An 11,469-nucleotide genomic window follows, 5' to 3' on the forward strand; every position below is an offset into this window, starting at 1 on the left:
GAAGCCCTTCCTTACCTGTGAGCCTGGGAGAGGGACCCATGGCTCTCCTGTGCCAACTCCTACCTGCAGATTCATCACTCTGTAGCATTACCCTGAGTTTCCAAGCTGGTGTTAGTTGGAGGAAGGGCAAGCTTTGGCCCCTCTGCCTTTGGCGTGATTGGGTCAGATCTGGGGCAGCTGGAACCCTCCAGCTACAAGCAGCCTGGGGGCCATGAAGAATCTTATCATTTTCTCCGTGTTTTGTTAAGTGAAAAAGGGTGGGCCGCACTGATATGGTCCGCAGACTTCTGTGCCTCATTCACTCAGCTGTTATGCTGCTTGAGGGCTGGGATCATCTTACTAAGCATTGTATGGCGGGCCCGTGGGAGCTACTCTGCAAATGTTCCTTGATGGAACGAGGGAGGATTTTGTGGAACAAGACACACTTGCTCTAAGGCTTCAAGAACAGGTGTAGGAATTGGGCAGGTATAGGGAAAAAAGCATTACAAGAGAAGGAGCACACACACACAAACACACACACACACACACACACACACACACGAGGGCAGCGCACACTGGTCGTTCATGGCACCTGGGCAGGAGGGGCTGAACAGAGGCATTGGGGAAAATATGGCAGGTTATGGAGGAAAGTGAGGGAGAGTTCCAGCCTCAGGCTCGGGTAAGAGGAAAGCACTGTAGGTTTCTGAATTGAAAAGCAATGTTACCAAAAAAATATTCAAGGGTAGAGGAATCCTCATGTCATTTGCACCAGCGAGAGAATTGCTGTAGCATTTTTACCTGAATTTCAGAAAATGGGTCTTGGGATTATCGAACAGACATTTACTGAACTGCTACTATACAGCCCATCTGCATACCTCTGCTAGAGGCACTTAGTAAATATTTGCTCATTGCTTTGGTTGTGCTTCCTACTTTAAATTTTACATTGGTCTTGGATCAAAATCACAAGGTTTATGAAATGCTGAAAGAGAATGGAGAGCAAAGTTTCTCTTCAGTGAATGAACGTTCTAATATTGGTGTGTCAGATGTAACCAAAAATGCAATATCACTTCAGAAATGAACTATTGTGACAACTAAGGCATCTCTTCCGTGGGAAAGAATCTTCCAGAATTCTGAACACTCCATTCAATAGACATGTTCAAGTCATGCTCATTATGAGGACTTTGGGGAGGTAGAAACACTGTAAGCAATCGAGAATGTCTTCTGACTACAAAATCTTGGTGCACAGAAGTACCAGTAAGACATTCCAAGGCAATTACCACAGAGTGCTTTGTAAAACTAATTTTTAAAAAATTCTCTACAAAGTTTTTGGACAGACATTTTTTTTGTGTCCTTAACAAATGCTTATTGAGGGTACACACTGTAAGAGTGACCAGCCTCTGGTTCTGTATGGGAAGGGGATGGGGGAGCAAGGTTCCACTCATACCCTGGAGGTAAGAGGGGTGTCAGCAAGTGCTTCCCAGGCTAGGGGGCAAGAGAACAGCTCGAACAGGTACACAGTTGAGTTAGGAGGCCTCCTTCTAGAGGAACTCAAGTCTGGTACAAGCTGGACCCTGTTCCTTTTCCTCTGGGCCCCCAGGGCTGGTTCATCACCTTGTGCCATCGTCCAGCCAGCCGGCCTGGCTTTTTCTCAGATGTTGACTTCTTTCACCACCTGAATAACTGCCACATCCTTTCATGGCAGAGAACCTTTTGTTCCTGTCCGTTCTCATAAAGACTCCATGTTACCTAACGCTTTGTGCAGCAAACAAGTTAAATATATTGAGTAATCCTTTTCCTAGTTTATCTGGTGATACATAGATATACAGACAGACAGATACATACATAATCAAAAGTTCTGACTCACAACAATGCGTTGGCTGACTCAAAGATGGCTAGCCATTAACCGACGAGCTGGTGTCCCAGGATACAGGGCCCTAACACTTGGACCCCGTCCTGTATTTAAACTGGATGGAGACCAACAGAACTCATCAAATCTCTTCTCTGAAGGGCTTTGAAACAAAGACATGCAGCATCAGGGCAGAAGCAGAATGACAGAGGATGGAGTAGACAGAAGCCACGAGCAAAGAGGAAGCCAGAGGTAGAGAGGAAAGCAGAGAGAAAAGAAACGAGTCCATTAAAGGGTAAGAAGCAGCAGCCTGATGGGGAAGCAGACTGAGCAGTGGAGGCTTGACTGAGGCAGTGCTGGACCAGCCTGTCAGGCCAAGCCACTGTAGGACGGGAGAGTCTACTGTGGGCAGAACAGAGATGGTCAGACTTGAACTTGTCCAGGAGGCTGAAGGCTTGATTCCTGCTCTTCACAAAACTTAGCCTCCCACGACTCTTTATGGGGGGCAGAGCAGAGGGTCAGGGGTTTGAGGAAGGCTGCCTGGTCTTCATAAATACGACTTGACTGTTTTTGTGAAGGACCTTGAGCTCTTACAAGATCACATATGCAGATTCAAGTACAAAACCTCAAACATTCTGGAATCAAAGACATATTTTAGATTATCCACAGTTTATATTATGTGCTCCACTATTCCATTCTCCTGTCACCTGTTAGTTGAAAAAAGTAGGTAATTATACTTATTTCCATTTTGAAATTTGAATTTAAGACAATTGGGCATGGGTTGAAAAGGTAGAGAGGCCAAGCTGCAGAAGCTCATCAAGGCATCCAGAGATCCAAGAAGGCTAGGGTTGGATAAATGTGTGACTTATTCATGTACAGATTCTAAAACCATCATATAGAGGACAAAAAATGATCTATTTCTGATCATGATGATCATAATTTCCACAAACCCAAAACATGAGATCACTCAGATAAATCCTCTTGCGTTTTAGCATTCATTAGAACTGCCTGTGTGTGTGTGTGTTTTTTTTCTTTTTACATCAGCCTTCTAATTTTCCAACCTGAATCCTATCTAACTGGCCACATTTATGTTGCCATTCAGAGGTAACAGAGATGATATTCAGAAGTACCAGGGAGTTGGACTCTCAAACTTCTAGCAGGATGTGGATTTGGCACTGTGGGCTTATAATGAAAAAAATGTAAGAACTGCTCCCAGCTAATGGAAAAATAAATTGGAATTGTATTGGGAATGTGCCCAAAGGAACTTGCCTCAAATGAGAATTGAGTTTTTATTAGAAAAATCTGATAAGAGTAAAAAAAAAATTCATCCTCTGATCCCTCAAATCATCTTATGATTCTTATAATTTATTGTTTCATTGCCCTTTTATAAAGGGACATTACACTTGAGTGTCTGTCAAATGTTTCTGTAATTATGAAAGTCTCCTCTGCCCAGCAATGTGAAATAATTTCTCCTTTCAAATGAAAGCTTCAACCTTGCAGTGAAAAGTATGTGTGCCAATTTCTGCAACTTCCAGTGCTAAAGGAAAAGTCATCATCTTGGCCTCTGCAGAGAAGAACAAATATTTAGGAAGCTTCTTCCTCATTTCAGCATTTGCCGTACTTGCTATTTGGCCACATATCATATTTCTTTCCTGTTCAACAAATATTTACTGAGGGCTTACTGTGTTCTGGGCACTGAGCACTGTGTGACACACACAATTGAACACAGTTCTTCATTTTGTCTGGAGTGTGGGGTAAGGGCAGGAGTATAGCAAGAAATGAGGTTGTCCTGAAAGATTGGTGTTTGGGATTGGTTTGTGGGGGGGAGGAGATGGGGGGAAAGTTTTGGGGCTAGCCTAAGGAGTATGGACTATGGGAAGTCATCAGATGTTTTTGAGAATGGCTGGTGGGAGCTGTGGTCAGGACATGGATCCTGATCCTCCTGGTGGCAGCCTGCACTGTGGGGTGGAGGGGAGGGAGGGTAGATCCTCTGGGCAAGAGCAAGAGAGCAAGAGAGAAGAGGTGGTAAAAGTGGCATGGAGATTTTGAGCCTAGTGATGGGGCTGATAGTAGCATCCCCAACCAAACCAGTGATGGAGATGACTTCAATTCTGGCTCTGCTGAATCGGAGCTATTAAGAGATACAGATATGAAGTTCTTTGGCAGGAGTGGGAAATGAACATCAGACCTTAGGAGACAGAGGTGATGCCAGCAAGATGGAGAGGGATGGCTGTGAGCAGAAGCCATGGGGTTTACCAGCTGGGTCACTGGCCACCTTCACAAGAACCATTTCAGGGAGCTGTGTCAGCGAGAGGCTCCAAGGCCATTTGCCCAGGATGAGTGGGTGGTCAGGAAGTGAAGGCAGTGAGTGTGAGCTACGCTTTACAGGGTGGAGAGAAGCCTTTCTGGTTTTCTTGTTACAATCAGAAACATTTGAAGATGAAGAAAAAGGCAATCTAATTGATAAATCATAATCTCATAACTGGCTACATCCTATAGAGCATTCCCTTTTAGATTTGCCAGCTTAGGATTCCTAATCATTCCTTATGTCTCTGCTATTTTTCTATAATTGCAAATAAGAATGAAGTAATCATAAATATGGCTAGCATTCCCAGAACATTTACCCTCTGCCAGGCATCACACTAAGAACTCTCAACATATTAATTAATTTAATCTCCACGACAGCTCTAAAAGGTTGAAACTCTAATTTTTCCCTGTTTCACACCCAAGGAAACTGAGGCAAGAGACATTAAACAACTCGTGTAAATTCATGCAACTAGAAGTCACTGAGTTGGGATTCAGCCCAGGTGTCCTGCTCGAGTCTGTGCTTTAGTTGGGATGCTGGCCTCCCCCAACCACTGCAAAGGTATAAAAGGAGTCCTAGGAAATTTACAGAAACTAAACACAATCATAGAAAGCTTTCAAATACTATTTTGAGACTGACTCATTTTAGAGAGTGACTTGGGCTAAGTTCATCATCCCTGTTTCAGGGCCAAGAGTTATGTAGGGAAGCTGAAAAATCTGCCAACATCCTAAGCCTAGAGTTGAGGACCCTAGGAGTGAGAAGGAACCCTAAAGTCCCTCTGGTCAAGTGTTTTCTTCACATAAAAGGAAACCACCATCTGGGGTTCCTGGGTGGCTAGGTCGGTTAAGCATCTGACTCTTGATTTTGGCTTAGGTTGTGATCTCAGGGTCCCGGATTGGAGCCCAGCATCCAGCTCAGCAGGGAGTCTCCTCTGGATTCTCTCTCTCCCTCTGCCCCTCCCCCCACTTGCTTGCTGTCTCTCTAAAATAAATAAATCTTAAAAAAAAAAAAAGAGGGACACCTGGGTGGCTCAGCTGGTTAAGTGTCTGCCTTTGGCTTAGGTCATGATCCCAGGGTCCTGGGATCGAGTCCCGCATTGGGCTCCCTGCTCAGCGAGGAGCCTGCTTCTCCCTCTGCCTGCCACTCTTCCTGCTTGTTCTCTCTCTCTCTCTGATGAAAGAAAGAAAGAAAGAAAGAAAGAAAGAAAGAAAGAAAGAAAGAAAGAAAGAAACCCCCATCCAGAGCAGCAGGGTGGCTTGGCCAAGGTCACATGACCAGCTTAGGGTCACCTAAGTCCGGAACTCAATGTCCTGAGTCTTCCTACTGCACCCAAAGGAGCTGGAGGTGGCGGAGACAGGGGAGGGAGGTGTGGTGAGGGAGGAAGGAAGCAGCTGGGGCAAGGCTACACCGGAACCCAGTTCAGGATGAGGGTGAGCGACACCAACCTGTCCCCAGGCTTTTTCCTGAGAGAGCTCCTGAGGTTGTGTGTTCCTGTCAGCCATTTGGCACAAGTGATTTCCTAATTTCTCCCCATCTCCACCCACCCCCTCACCCCCACCCAGGGTTTTACACTATCTATGCCCAGAAAAAAGGGTGGATGCAGATGAGGCCTGGCACACAAGTGCTTAATGAATGTTTTAAAATTCATTAATTGAAAAAAAATTCATTAATTGACCCACACGTGAGTGAATAATTACAGGAGACACATGCAAAGGAAGAGCAGCTCCATGGATCTCCCCTTGATCAACTAGGGAAGAAGGAAATAACTTGAGCAGAAGCTTCTGGAATCCTGCAGAGAGCACACATGTGGTCTGGACCAGTGACCGGAGCTGCGCAGTGTTGGTACCGGCCCATTTCTTCTTAACATGGAGGCTCCCACCGTATGAGCGGCAGTTAGTAACTTTTACCTTTTATTGGCCTTTCATTCTGCTGCCAACAGGGACACAGTAATGTGAAAACACTAAATGAGTGTCTCTCACAAAAACAACTTTCCACAGAAAAACTCACTGTGCAAACACGGCTGCTCCCTAAATGGCCCTATACATAAGGCCAAGAAACAGAAAGCACATTTTGCAGAATAACGGCCTCTCCCAAAACTGTTAGAGCTTTTCGGGTGGTGTTAAATCTCGTAAGCAGGCGAGGCAAGGGCGAAGTCATGATGATCCAATGATCGTCTTCCATGTTCTGCTTGGAGATGCGTGATGTTTTGAGGCCGCTCTATTTGTATGATTAAAGTAAATGACTTCAGGAAAATACAAAACACTGTTCGTCCTTGTGACAAGAAAAAAATTTTTTTTCTGATGATGTATGGTGATGGATGCTAACTGGAGTTCTTGTAGTGATCATTTCACAATGTGATCAAATAGGGAATCTTTCTGCTGTATCCCTGAAACTGATACGGTGTTATATGTCAATTACACCTCAGCAAAAAAAAAAAAACAAAAAAAACACCAGAGGTAAGAGGTCAAAACAAACACACAAACAGCCCACTTTTTTACATAAAAAATGTAACAGGTTTCCAGCTTGATTTTGAGAGTATGCAGAATTGGAAGTTATTTATATGAGCTTCATTTTAGGGATAGTGGGACAACCCCAGACAAAAAATATTTTTCTTGGTGATTCTCCGCTGCCTGAATGTTAGTACTTTGTAATGACTTATCACCTAAGTGTAAGGATTTTCTCTTTGATAATTATCTAGATCTTGGTAATCATTCTACAATACATAAGTTCATCAAATCATGCTGTACACTTTTAATATATACAATATATTTGTCAAATTATTCTATAATAAAGCTTTTCGGTTGGGGTTTGGTTTTGTTTTTTTTTTAAGAGTAAATGCCCCTGGAAAGGACACTGTGTTACACCAAGAGGCTGGCCCAGGCCTGTGGGTCCAGACAGGTCCTCACAGCCAGTGACCAGAGCTGGGAGGGAACGTTTCCCGTTCGGTCACCCAGCTGCCACACAGCTCCAGCCAGTTGTCTCCTCCTGGGGACAGAGGCCCAAAGGAGCCAGATCTGCTTTTTCAGAAGAAACTGAAATTCTGATTCTAATGTTAATTTTCCCTATTTTAAAGTAGCAGGTGGACCAAGGAAGACACATTTTCTAGCCATAGCTGAACTGCGGATCTTGGCTGCCAACCGCCGCAAAATCTTCTTAGTTAATAATATCTTAATGTGAACCAATGGATCTGATCCTCAGACTTAGTTTGAATCCCAGATTTTCCATTCCCCAATAAATGTGTTATATATGAATATATGATATATATATTTTTAAAAGATTTTATTTATTCATTTGAGAGAGGGAGAGAGTGTGAATGGGGGGAGGGAGAGGGATAAGCGGACTCCATGCTGAGTGTGGAGCCTGATGCTGACAGACCCTGCGACCCTGAGATCAGGACCTGAGCCAAAATCAAAAGAGTCAGACGCCCAACCAACTGAGCCACCCAGGTGTCCCTATGATATATATTTTAATGATGTATGTGCTGCATATTAGTATAGATGTTATTTATATATATATGTTATATATAATATATATAACTATATATTATATATTATTATGTCATATATTATAGATGTTATATATTATTATTATATAATTAGTATAGATGTTATATATTATTAGCATAGATGTTATATATTATATAATATGTGCTGCTTATTAGTATAGATGTTATATATTATTATTAGTATAGATGTTATATATTATTATATATACTATACTAATAATATATACATATTATTAGTATAGATGTTATATATTATTATATATACTATACTAATAATATATACATATTATTAGTATAGATGTTATATATTATTAGTATAGATGTTGTATATTATATATGTTATATGTTATATATTACATATTAGTATAGATGTTATATATTATATATATGCATATTATATTAACATATCAAGTAATTAGGCCTCCTTATCCTTAACACTTAGAAGCCCAGTTTTCACACCTCTGAAATAATTATGACATTGGCTACTTTGCAGGGATGTCATGAGGATCTATTGTCTACATTCTTTCCCATTCTGATTGGAGGTCCTGGGGGAGCTACCTGACACCCGAGGCCTCCTAGATTTGCTATTGTGTTAAGGGCCAGCAGAAAGCAGACGGGGGAATGGGATCAGGGGCCTGGTGGACATGGGGGAAAAGTCAGGAGCAGCCACAGAGAGTATTGCTGAAGACTGGACACATTTTCTCATCTTCGGTTCTCATATTTTCCTGACTGGTTGAGCGTCTGTGAAGTTCAGTAGTGTCCTCTCCAGGAGCATTCACCCTTTGAGATGGGACGAAGGATGAATAAAGAGTGCTCTGGCAGGGAGGGGCTGGGGAAGCCACACCCCAGGGCAGGAAGTGGCCCCTTCCAGGCCCAGAGGGTAGCTTCTCCCGCCATGCTTTGCACCCGAGGCCCCTGCAGCTCCTGGATCCTCAAGTTCTGCCCTAGCCCAGCCCTGCCCAGACACTGTGGTGGTCACGTTATGTTGTTTATGAAAGCAACTTACAGTCAGTGTGTAAAATACAATTCTAACGTCATACGAAGGAAAAGGTATACATAGATACGGCAAGTATGGAAACCATCGTGGTGGAGAGCCCAGAAGTGTGGTGGCGGTGGGCAGGGGTTGGGGGCGGGGCTGCTAAGAGAGTTCCAGTTGTATCTTATGTACCTTTATGCTCGCACAATAGCCACTTTACCCCAGGACCCTCGACCTCCCAACCGGATAGTCCTCAGTCTGGATTTCTCCCCTCTCCCAGCAGCCTGGGGTACCACTGAAATTCCTTCTGTGCTACTGTGCACAGCGCTTTGCTGCTCTGCACCCTTCCTGGGTTTGAATTTATGCCTTCCTCCCACCCTGTCATGTAAATGGGTCCAAGTTCCGGTGCTCAGCGGAGGCCCCTCGTCTTCTTTCTCCCTCTGCTTTCCACCAGAGCCTCCCTCTCAGGAAGCTAGCATTCTGCATCACGGCCACGCCTGCATCTTGGTCTGATGGCCTCCCGCCCGTAGACTGTCCAACAAAGCATGACCCCAGAGGGGACTCTCTCCTCAGATGTAGCAACCAGCTCCCCTCCTTCGTCCCTTCTCAAACCAAACTCATCATCTTTCTCCAAAATACATCTTCTCCTGCGCCTGCCCCCATCTGAGGGATTAGTATCCCCTTGCTCACAGCGGCTGAGGCAGAAATATCAGACTGAGCCTCTGCTCCTTTCCCTTTCTCTTCCTGCCCGTGGGGTCAGCTGCCAACGCCCGTCCGTCTGCCTTTCATAAACCGTACAGGCATCTGATCCCATTTCTCCAGGCTCCTCACTAGGACAAGCCCTCATGACATCAGCCTTCCTGAAAAGTGTTCCAGAAACGCCTGCCAGCTAGCTAAAAGTGTAAAAAAGGGATTCGTCTGGGCTTCATGAGAGATGGAGCCAAGAACTAGAACCAAAAACTGGGGCACACCTGGTGATAAGTTAGTAGAAGGACTGGGGAGTGGTAGGAGGAACGGAGCACTCCATCTACTGCAAAGGATGAGCCCCAAACTCCGGAGCCTGGCCCTCGAAGCTTGCCACGGATGTGCTGTTTCCTGCCCAGCCAACAGTCCCTCATCATATTTTTTTCTCAAAAACACATGACCATTTTTGCTTCTCTTTCCTAATACTATTCAGAAAAACATGATTTTCAATCACAAGGGGCCTTATGCAATAAAAATGTCTGAGAAAAGAAATATGTCTCTTTAGGCTGAAGACCTCTTTTTCAATAAGACATATGTAAAAAATGAGATTTAATATATCTTGATCTTTTTAGAAAGCACACTTTTATTTCACTTATAATTAGAGTGTATGGTATCAGTGTTTCTTCCGCTAGCTACTGAAGGAGTCTCAGGGGTACAAAGAGAACTCTCTCTACTGGGTGTCTGTGGGTTTTTGGTTAACAAGCAGTTATTTTGTGACCACACCCCCCAGGGATAGTAAAGCTCAAGGTTAAGAGGAGTCTGGTTCCCTAATGCTTTGGGAAGCTGCCACACCAAACTTGAACAACCTAACTTCAGATTTCTTGTCACGTAAAAGAAAAACAAACCCCAATCAGTGGTTCCGAGCTTGAGCTGCCCATAGGATTCATCAGAGGAGCTTTAAAAAATATTGTTGCTTGGGCCTCACCTCAAAAGATTTATATGTGATTGATATGGGGTGTGGCCTGGACATGCAGTTTTTTAAAACTTCCAGATGATTCAGTGAACCAAAAGTTGAGGACTGCTGCCCTACTCTATGTAAGCCATTGTTTTCCCAATTTTTGTTACTTGCAGCCAAATTCAATGGCTCACAGATAAAATCTTCATTCTCAGCCACCCAGTGCATTTCTAGTTAGGATGATAATCAAGAGCACACAAGCTACTACATAAAATCTGACCTAAAGGTGGAAGGATGACCTAGCCAGGACTGGTAAAATAATAAATAATAAAATTTTGAGAAGCAAACACAGGAGAATAACTTCATGACCTTGGGGCAAAGATTTCTTCAATAAAATATAAAAAGCACTAACCATGAAAGAAAAAATCAGAAGGCTTTTCTTTTCATTTTGATTAAAATGAAAAATTCCTCTTCACCAAAAGATACTAAGAGACTGAAGAGGAAAGCCATGAGTGGGAGAAGATCTTTGCCCTACATATATCCAACAAAGGACTCATGTCCAGAATATATAATGAACCTCAATCAGTCAGTAAGAAGCAGTCAACCAACAGGAAATGGGCTAAAGACTTGAGCAGACGCTTCATGAAATACAATATCCAAACAGCCATGAATATATGAAAAGGTGCTCCATCTTCTAGTCATTAGGAAAATGCAAAGTAAAACTATAATGTGATACCATTGTATAGCCATTGTATAATGGTGTAAAATGGCTCAAACGAAGAAGACTGGCAATACCAAGTGTGGCTGAAAATATGAAGTAACCGGACATCTTCCATACTGCTGATGGGAGGGTGATTAATACCACTACTTTGGGAAACTGTTTAGAAGTATCTATAAAGTCTTTTGTCTTTTGAAGGGAGAAATGTAGAAGAATTTTTTGGACATCTTTTATAACCACCAAAAATCCCACCCCAAACCCAAATTCTGAATACTTCAACAAAGAAAAACAATCCAGCAAACTTTGACACAAATCAAAACTGGAGGACCAAGTAAATTGCATGTTGTTTATATGTACTTTATGCAAGGAAATTGCATGCAATTGCACGTTAATGATACATGGCAGGGCCATCTTGGCTGGAGAACAGAAATACCATCCAGTATAAAGTGTAAAAGGTCTCGAGGACCATAACCCTGAGGTAGATGCAATTCCGGGGTACTT

Source organism: Eumetopias jubatus, unplaced genomic scaffold, assembly GCF_037043125.1.
Source record: "Eumetopias jubatus isolate StellerSeaLion01/CBP00866 unplaced genomic scaffold, mEumJub1_p1.0 scaffold_9, whole genome shotgun sequence".
Taxonomy (NCBI): Eukaryota; Metazoa; Chordata; class Mammalia; order Carnivora; family Otariidae; genus Eumetopias; species Eumetopias jubatus.